Raw genomic sequence first — 10,164 nt, 5'->3', positions numbered from 1 at the left:
AATGATTTAGATGTCACGACCGTGGATTGGAAGGCGTCGCCGGCGATGAGGTAGCTACCGGGAGAAGCAGAGGAAGGACTACGACGAGGAGAAGAGAGGGGAAAGGGGCTCGGGGAGGATAAGAGCAGAACGGGTAGAGAGAAACGAGACGCTCAGAATGGTTTCAAAACTTCAAACTTGACCATCTACAGGGTCCTCGCTTGCTTATAACCCACAAGACCACACACGCACACCGACCCCGGCCCAAGGCCCACGACACACACTCGGCTCAACTGGACTCGTTCAAATCTTCCCGCTTACGCCAGGGTTCCTGCACCTCTTATCGCGCCAGCCAGCTCTTCCTGAACCTAGAGCCATCGCCTATGCACTTACAGTACCCGCCCCTGAAGAACCAGCGTGACCCCATGCTGGTGCACCCGGAAACATTTGCTTTAGCACATCATAGTCCTCCTAGGTGGCCGAACTGACAGGTATCGTTGCCCACTTAACCAGCACCTGCAGCTGAGAGGCGTTGCCCTTTTTCACCAGCCTACGATCAAGAATTTCTTCAGGTAAAACACCAGGAGCAGACAGATCGATCGGCACTGGCAGAGATGTAAACACTGGCGTGTGATCAGGTACATGGTTCTTCAGTTGTGATACATGGAAAACTGGGTGGATCTGACTGCCTCTTGGTAATTCCAACCGATACGCAGCTGCTCCAATCTTCTCTATAATTTTATAAGGCCCAAAGTACTTCAGTGCAAGTTTGCGACAAGGGCGATTCACCACTATGGACTGAGCATAGGGCTACAACCTCAAGTACACCATTTCGCCAGTTGAAAATTCCCTCTCTGAACGTTTCTTGTCAGCATAGTGCTTGTATTTGCACTGAGCTCGAGCCAAGTGTTCTTTGAGTGCAGCTGTATGTTGAGTGTGAGTCGCCAGCCATGTATTAACATCAGGGTTGAGAGAAGTTGGGTGTCCACTCAACTGTCCCAGGTTAGGATCATGGCCATACAGAGCCTTGTAAGGTGTACACCCCAGGGAAGAATGGTATGCAGTATTGTACCAAAACTCTGCCTGAGGAAGCCAGATCGCCCATTTTGCAGGAAACTCATGTACTGCACATCTCAAATACATCTCCAGACATTGGTTTACTCGTTCTGTTTGCCCATCTGTCTGTGGGTGATATGTTGTGCTCATTTGCAGCTCAGTTCCCCATGTTCTGAACAGCTCCTTCCAAAAGGCACTAGTGAATACTTTGTCTCTGTCTGACACAATATTCAACGGCAGACCATGCAGTTTAACTATATTGTTCAGAAATGCCTTTGCAACAGAGGCAGCCGTAAACGGGTGCTTCAAAGGAATGAAGTGCCCTACTTTGGTGAAACGATCAACCACCACCAGAATAGCAGAGAAGCCATCAGATTTGGGAAGGCCTTCCACAAAATCCATACTTATAGACTGCCATGGACTATCAGGCACTGGTAAAGGTTACAGCAGGCCTGGCACTTTGCATAGCTCATGCTTTTCTTGCTGACAAATGCCACATTGTTTAACAAAATTTTCCACATCAGCCTTCATAGTTGGCCAACTGAATAGCTGTTTAACTCTGTGATATGTGGGCAAAATTCCAGAGTGACCCCCCACAAGAGATGAATGAAAAGCCTGAATGAGCTTAGTTTGTAGCCCAGAATTAGCTCCCACCCATATCTTATGATCTTGTTTCAACAACCCTTCCTGCAAAGTAAATCCTAGACAAGCCTTGGAATCTACAGCAAGTTTCTGCAACATTGAAGTGGCCACTGGATCTACAGCATATGAGTTTAGAACCTCTTGTATCCACACAGGTTTGCTTGTGGACACATTTTGAGTAGCAAACAGATGTGCCACCCTGGACAATGCATCAGTAGCAGTGTTTTCCACCCCTTTCCTGTACTGGATAGAAAATTGCAGCCCCACAAGTTTAGTCATGGCCTTCCTCTGAAGATCAGATGTCAGGTTTTGATCTCCTAAATGACATAAGCTTTGATGGTCTGTTTTTATGACAAAAGGTGCTCTCACTAAATAAGATCTCCACCTGTCAATTGCCATCATAATTGCTAAAAACTCCTCCTCATAAATGGATTTCTTCTGACTGTTCACCCCCAATGCTTTGTTATAATATGCCATAGGGTGGCCTTCTTGAGACATCACTGCTCCCCCCTATGTTACATGCATCAGTCTCTATAGTAAATGTCTTCTCAAAATTGGGCAGAGCTAACACTGGGGTGTTACTCATAGCTTGTTTGAGTAGCTGAAAAGCATGTTGAGCTGTCTCAGACCATGCAAAGGCTTGCTTCTTCAAAAGAGCTGTTAGAGGTTTAGCCATTAGCCCATAGTTCCTGACAAATTTCCTGTAATAGCCAGTGAGCCCCCAAAATCCTCTTAGTTCAGCCACATTTGTAGGAACAGGCCACTGTAGCATTACTTCAGTTTTAGCAGGATCTGTAGCTACACCTTTGTCAGAGATTATGTGACCCAAATATTCAAGTGACTGCTGGGCAAAAGCACATTTGCTTTCCTTAACAAACAACTGTTGTTCTTTGAGTATATCAAACACTGATTGAAGATGCTCAAGATGTTCCTCCAATGTAAAACTGAACACTAGTATATCATCCATAAATACTAGCACAAATTTCCTGTTTGCTCCAGCAAAAATGAAGTTCATGACACACTGAAAAGTGCCAGGAGCTGTAGCAAGTCCAAATGGCATCACTCTTAACTGAAATTGCCCATGGTGTGTTTTAAATGTTGTTTTAAATTCATCTTCTTCTTTCATCCTTATCTGATGATACCCAGCTCTCAGGTCTAACTTAGAAAACCACTTAGCACCTCCTAACTCATCCAAAATTTCATCAATGACTGGCATAGGAAATTTGTTTTTAACTGTTACAGCATTCAGTCTCCTGTAATCCACACAAAATCTCCAAGTGCCATCCTTTTTCTTGACTAACAGGACAGGAGCAGCAAAAGGACTCATACTGGGTGTGATCAGACCACTGTCCAACGTCTCCTTCACCTGTCTTTCAATCTCATCCTTCTGTAGGAGAGAGTATCTGTATGGTCTGCAGTTTACAGGCACAGTGTTTGGTAGCAAGTTGATAGAATGATCAAATGCTCTGTGAGGTGGTAGACAGGTGGGTTCCTGAAACACTTCTTTGTTTCTATCCAGTATTTGCTGGACTTCAGTTGGAATTTCAGTTGCAGGTGCCATTACTATTCTGTTCAGTAAAGCAGTAGCCCACACCTCATTTCCTCTTTCCCACTTGAGCAGTTGATCAGCAAACACCTCTTTAATTTCCTCTTGCTTGATAGGCAGTACTCCTTGTAATCTCACTGCATGTCCTTTGTATTGAAACTGAATCCATTTGTCAGCCCAGTGACATTGCATGACACCCCACTGTTCCAGCCAATCCATACACAGGATGATGTCATGCCCTCCCAAAGGAAGTACCTGCATAGCATTAGTAAAGCTATGCCCCTGCATCCACCAAGTCACATTAGGAGCCACTTCAGTACACTGAATAGTATGCCCATTAGCAACTCTGACCAGCATTGGTTGTTGAAGTTTCTCAGTTGTAACTGTAATTTTACTCAGTAAAGCTTGATCCACGAAAGTATGTGTGCTACCTGAGTCCACTAAGATCAACACCACTTTATTTCCCACTAAGGCTCTCAACTGAATTGTCTTGGGATGAGCAGCACCTGACAAAGCTGTAGCAGAGATGGTAGCACACTCCTGCTGATCTCCTTGAACTAAAGCATCCAGCACAGCATCTGATATTATTTCATGGGGATCTACATGTTCAACAACCTTCAGTTGAGCTCCCGGAGCCGGAGCCTGATTGCACATATGACCTGGGGTAAACTTCTCTCCACATTTATAACACAGCCCATTGGCTCTGCGATATTCCTTAAGTTGTTTGGCTTTCCAAAGTTCTCCAGTAGCCAGACCTGGTTTGTTTTCTGTCTTCGCATATGCTGATTTATTGAAACTTAACTTGTTGGGTTTCTGTTGCAGTAACAAACTCTCCTGAACAGATGCATATAGGGCTGCCAATTGGACACTGGATGGAATTTGCAACTCCACAGATGATCTGAGCTCCTCCTTGAGACCCATGATAAACCTGGTCACAAGGAATGTATCACTGATCATTGGCTCATATAACTTGACTGTATATACCAACTGTAGGAACTGCTGCTTGTATTCCTCCACAATTGTTGTCTGTTTGAGCATCATCAGGTCCTTCATCTTCTGACGGTACACATTCACATCAAATTCCAGCAAAATCGCTTCACAGAATTGGTCCCAAGTGTGCAGAGCACCTGTTTGCTTAAATGCTTGGTACCAGTGAGCTACATTATCTGTCAGGTACAGCGAGGCTGATGTAACCTTGAAACTGTCCGGTATAATGTACAGCCTGAAGAACGCCTCGCACTTATCCAGCCAAATCTGCACATCAGACCCGTCAAACCTAGGGAAATCCATCCTAGGCATCCAGGGCCTCTTCGCCGAATGTTCCTCTTCAGCAGGCAGCGCAAGTGGAGGAAAACCAACGGGTTTGATCGGTACCTGAACAATACGCGGTGGAACACAATTTGTGCCGCTAGGACCAGCCCCCAGCATGTCGTCGGACACCTCTGAAGCCGTTGGCGACAAGCTCTCGCCCGTAGTGTGCTGTCTCCCCGCCTGAACCGCATGGAATTGCGTCTGCTGCACTTGCCCCAGCGTGTCGCAGCATAGGTCAACCTTGACCTGAACCTGATCCAGCCGTGCTGACTGCTCGGAAATCTTCACATCCAGGGCGTCGAGTTGTGCGCAGATGCCCTCCACCACCTCCCACTTGCTCTGAGCCGCCCGCAACTCGGCGAACTCCTTGAGCATCCGCTCCTGAAACGCCTCCATCCCATCAGCGATGAAGCGTGTCTGCGGGTTGGGCTTGAAGGTCGTCGTCGTTGCGAATTTCCTCGAATCAACCCACCTCAGGTTAGGATTTCTGCGGATCAAACCCTAAGGTGATCCGCTACCGTCGCCTTGGATTTGCTGGGTACAAGACGGGGAAAAAAATCGCAGCGCGTCGGCGGCTAGGATCGACTGCTCTGATACCAGACTATCACGACCGTGGATTGGAAGGCGTCACCGGCAATGAGGTAGCTACGAGGAGAAGCAGAGGAAGGACTACGGCGAGGAGAAGATTGGGGAAAGGGGCTCGGGGAGGATAAGAGCAGAACGGGTAGAGAGAAACGAGAGGCTCAGAATGGTTTCAAAACTTCAACCTTGACCATCTAGAGGGTCCTCGCTTGCTTATAACCCGCAAGACCACACACGCACACAGACCCCGGCCCAAGGCCCACGACACACACTCGGCCCAACTGGACTCGTTCAAATCTTCCCGCTTACGCCAGGTTCCTGCGCCTCTTATCGTGCCAGCCAGCTCTTCCTGAACCTAGAGCCATCGCCTCTGCACTTACAGTAGATTGGGCTAGGTAAAGTTAGGATTCAACCAAAGTTGACTGAGACTAGACATCTTGGTCCGGTCACTATCATGGACGAAAGTGATCACAAGCCCCAGGGATTTGATGCATAATTTTGGATGAACACAAGTCCCAGGGATTTGATGCACAATTTTGGATGAACACAAGTTTACAGTTCCACCAGGATCTATTATCTTGGTTTCTTGTTGGTACAACTTGCAGTTTCTTCAGGTTAACACTGGCGATAGATCAGAACATGAGTGGATCTTGTGCCTACTTACAGCCTTTAACATCGATTTAGTAGTATGCACTGTAAACAGATTGCACTTAGGTTTTGGGTACATAGATTCCTTACTAAGCAGCAACTTCTTACCAACACAATACCTAAGCATGATGGCTCATGCACTACAGCTGACCAACCAGCTTCGGTGTCACCCTAGCCTTGTTTAGCAGCAGTCAGCTAGAGCCAGCCTCTCGGAGCCACACCCTGTGCAACTAGCCAACCTATAACCGGCCATGGCAAGACAGCCATCACCACAACATGTACGCCACACAATCAATTGCACATAGTTATGAATTATTGTTTGGATTCCCCTAGTTATCTTAACTGGATTACTGTGCCTGAATTGTTGTTTCAGGACAACACATGGCTGTGGTGAAAGGATCCGGGGAGGTAATTCATATATTTCTAGATTGCAGAACAATCACTGTTTGATATTTGCTTTCTCTGGGTATCAGCTGGCAGCCTGGCACGTTCCGATGCAGGATCGCTAATTGGATCACTATTTCTTTTTACCGTTGTAGGTTGCTTAATCCCACAAAAGGGCATCCATCATCAGAGCTGTCGCCTCTAACAAGTGTTGAGAAATGGCTTAACGAACATGGTAATTGATGAGTTTAATTCCTGGGATACTATCTGCAGTCCTGCACGCTAGTCTTTAGTTCTAATATTAACATATAGAGACGCATGTGCAAGCAACATTAATCTTTCAGTAAGTCTCTATCCCAAACAGGAGTGTTTGCCATTGGATCATGGCCTGACCACTCGCACAAGTAATACAATTATTATACACATTTACATGTGAAATTCACATTTTAGTGCTATGTGATTCATGTTGCACAACCTGTATCTGCAAAGTTAGAAATTTATACTGCATGCTTTATTTATTTGCGGGGAATACTGCATGACTTGTTGCAGAGGGCTATACACTACTTAAACATGTTGCACAACTTTAGAGGCCAAATTCTTGGACTCTCCTCTGTCATCACAACTTAAACATGTTCAAGAAGTAAGTTTTGTTGGACACATTTTAACGTTTGAGCAATACTATAGTGTGAATTCATATTTTTTGCTTCATGTCTAACAACACAAGACATGTGGACACACTCATAACTAAGGTCGATGCGTGTACTTGGGATGGTGACTGGCTTGCTTAGGCTGATAAAACGCTACTCCGTGACTTGGTAGTTACAAAGATCGGTTTCAGGCTGATCCAGACCCATGCGGCGCGACATGATCGAGCAAGAAGTGACTTACCCCTCTGACTTGGAGAGATGTCCTCTAGGCCCTCGTGTGATCCGATTTGAATAAAGCATGGCCATGCGAAAAAGATCATGAGATAATCCAGTTCCGAAAGTCAACATCATAGGGCCAGAAAGAGGCCGGTCTAGAACAAGGATGGCTGAATCGCCTTGATCCCGGCAACACACATCGCGAGTTAAAAGGAAAAGAAGTTGAAGCATTGTACAGGTTCGTCAAACCGGCTTTCATCGTAAATTTGGGAATCAACATGTTTTGCTAGAAGCCGCTACCGACTAGTCAAACCGGATTGATATCCGACTTGCAACCAATTGTAAGTGAACCTAAGGGGTCGTGTGCTAGCTTAAGGGAAGAAACTTACATGGTCGGATCCGATTTCGCTGGTCGAATATGATTTTACTAGGACTTGGATATGGGCTAGGTAAATTTTGGGCTTATGTAGTTCTAGTGGGCTTCATGTGTTGAGCCCACGACGGACCTCTATATAAGTAGAGGTAGTGCAAGAGGGATAACGCTCTCGGATGTGCGATCAGTGTGTTACATAGGATAAGTTTAGTCACCTCTATGCCTAAGCTTTTCGATTGACCTAGTAGTCAGCCGCGGATACCATTAGAGGCAGTACACTTGTGCTGCTCCGGCGGACCTGCTAGTAGGATCCGGCTAGGGAGATCGGCCATGAGGAGGAGACTACCCCGGCGACGCGCTGCCCTAGCTCTTCTTCCGCTGTGAGAATTGTGCATCTAGTGGTAATCATGTGATCTATCTCCTAAGCATGAGCCAAGAGTTTGATGATCAATTGAGAAGTCGGGGTATTGTACCTCAGCTTACACCTCCTGGTATGTTGTGGAGAAACGGTATGTCAGAATGGGGAAATTGGACTCTGCTTGACACGGTCCGGTCGATGATGAGTGGATTTACCCTTGTCATTCTGGGGACATGCTCTAGAAACCACAGCAGCTTTCACACTTAGCAGAGTACCATCAAAGTCAGTAGATAAGACACCATATGAGTTATGGACCAGGAAGCATCCCATGTCGTCTTTTCTAAAGATTTGTGGTTGTGAAGTATTTGTCAAGCAACTCATGTCGGACAAGCTCACACCCAAGTTAGACAAATGCATACTCGTGGGATATCCAAGGGAAACCTTAGGATACAACTTGTACAACCTGAAAGAGAACAAAGTGTTTGTTGCTCGAAACATGGTTTTCCTTGAGAAGAAGTTTCTCAGCCGGGAAGCCAATGGGAGGTCAGTTCGACTCGAAGAAATTTGGGAACCACTTGGGGACAATCCGACTCGCATCCCAACAAAGCCGATCATTGAAGCCAGAAGAGTGGAAATGATATCGAAACCACGAAGGTCGAAAAGAATGTGCAGAGTGTGTGATGCGTTGTTGTTGGAGAGTGACAAACCAGCTATGTATACAGAAGTGATGATGAACCTGGATTCTGAGCATGGCTGGAGCCATGGGATTCGAGTTGAAGTCCAGGGATGACAATCATGTTTGAAACTTTGTTGATCTGCCACCCGGGGTCACAACCATTGGGTGCAAGTCAGTCTTTAAGAAGAAAACTGATATGGATGAAAATGGTCATATTCATAAAGCTCGGCTTGTCGTGAAGGGGTATCAACAAGTTCTACGAATTGACTACATGAGTCTTTACGCCGATAGCCACTATTAGAAAATGCTTATAGATGTGGTCACATTAGTAGCGGGTATAGTCTAGACTCTGCCACTGGTGTTTCAGCCTGCTAGCATTGGCGGGTAGAAAAAAGGGCCTGCCATTGAAATTTACTAACCAGTGTTCTCTAGTCCCAGGTTAGCCGGTGGGACAACATTTCAAGTGGCCAGTGGCAGAGCATTGCCCGCCACTAGTAGTTATGTCGTCAATGGCGTGCTCTGGGTAGTTTTGTGTACATGTAGTTCATTTTATCTATGTCTATGAAATAAACTATAAATGCATTTAATGCCCTAAATAGTCTCAAAATTGACCAAGGGACTTGCAATGGTGTATATTGGAAATAGAAATTTTGTAACAAAAAATGATGAAAAAAAATTGAGTTCCCCTTCAAACCCGACAATTTCCCTTCGAAACCCTGATACTTCCCTGGAGACTTCTGTTTCACGTGAAATGCATTAGATTTTTTTTCGTAACTCTAAAAAATTATCACACCCTCTAGGGGTCATATCATGACACCATGCAGAGTTTCATCATTTTCAAACTTAATTTACATCTATTTTCAAATAAAAAAGCATTCTGCTCCTTTTAATAGCTAGAAATTGATTTAATGCTTTAAGCATAGCAAGTCAGCCTAAACGTGACAAAATTTTGACATAGTCTTGTTATGAAGTAATTCATCCCCATGAAAAATGGAAACAAAATTCTACCCTAAAACATTAAAGCAATCATATTACAAAAAATAAAAAACAATGGGAGCTCCCCAAAACACCCGCCGCCGACTGATTTTGATAGCAGTATAGCAGGCACACATTTAGGCCTGCTAGTGATTGGGCCGGGCCGCACCTTCAAACCGCCGACTTGATGAGGGGTCACTAGTAGAAAAAGGACCTAATATGTGAAACATTAGTACCGGTTGGCATATGAGCCGGCACTAATGCTCCCATTAGTGCCGGTTCAAATGACTTGGCGGGAGGTGACCTTTAGTACCGGTTCTTTGGGAATCTTTAGTACCGGTTCGTGCCACGAACCGGTACTACAGATGTCAGCACCTTTAGTACCGGTTCGTGGCACGAACCGGTACTAAATAGGTTGTGGCAGGCGCTATTTTTAGTCCCACCTCGCTCCCCTAACAAGAATTTGACCACCTTAAGTATGTTACTTCTCAAACCATCCCAAGCATTTGGTCTTTATTGAACTCTATGTGTAGGATCTGTGGCTGCAATAGGAGTCTTCGCCGGTTCTTAAATCGGTGGTAGATTCCTATTGACGATTTAGATTCTATACAAAAAGATCGTTGATGATCAATGTATTTTTTATATGTACTTCTGTGTAGCAGTAGCGCGCGTTTTGGCTGAAAGGCGATACTGATCAATGTATTTTTTTCTGCATTCAGATGCACAATTTAAAGAAGAAGAAGAGGAGGAGGAGGAGGAGGAGGAGGAAGA

The sequence above is a fragment of the Triticum dicoccoides genome, chromosome 6B (assembly GCF_002162155.2).
Source record: "Triticum dicoccoides isolate Atlit2015 ecotype Zavitan chromosome 6B, WEW_v2.0, whole genome shotgun sequence".
NCBI lineage: Eukaryota > Viridiplantae > Streptophyta > Magnoliopsida > Poales > Poaceae > Triticum > Triticum dicoccoides.
This window is presented reverse-complemented; position numbering follows the sequence as displayed.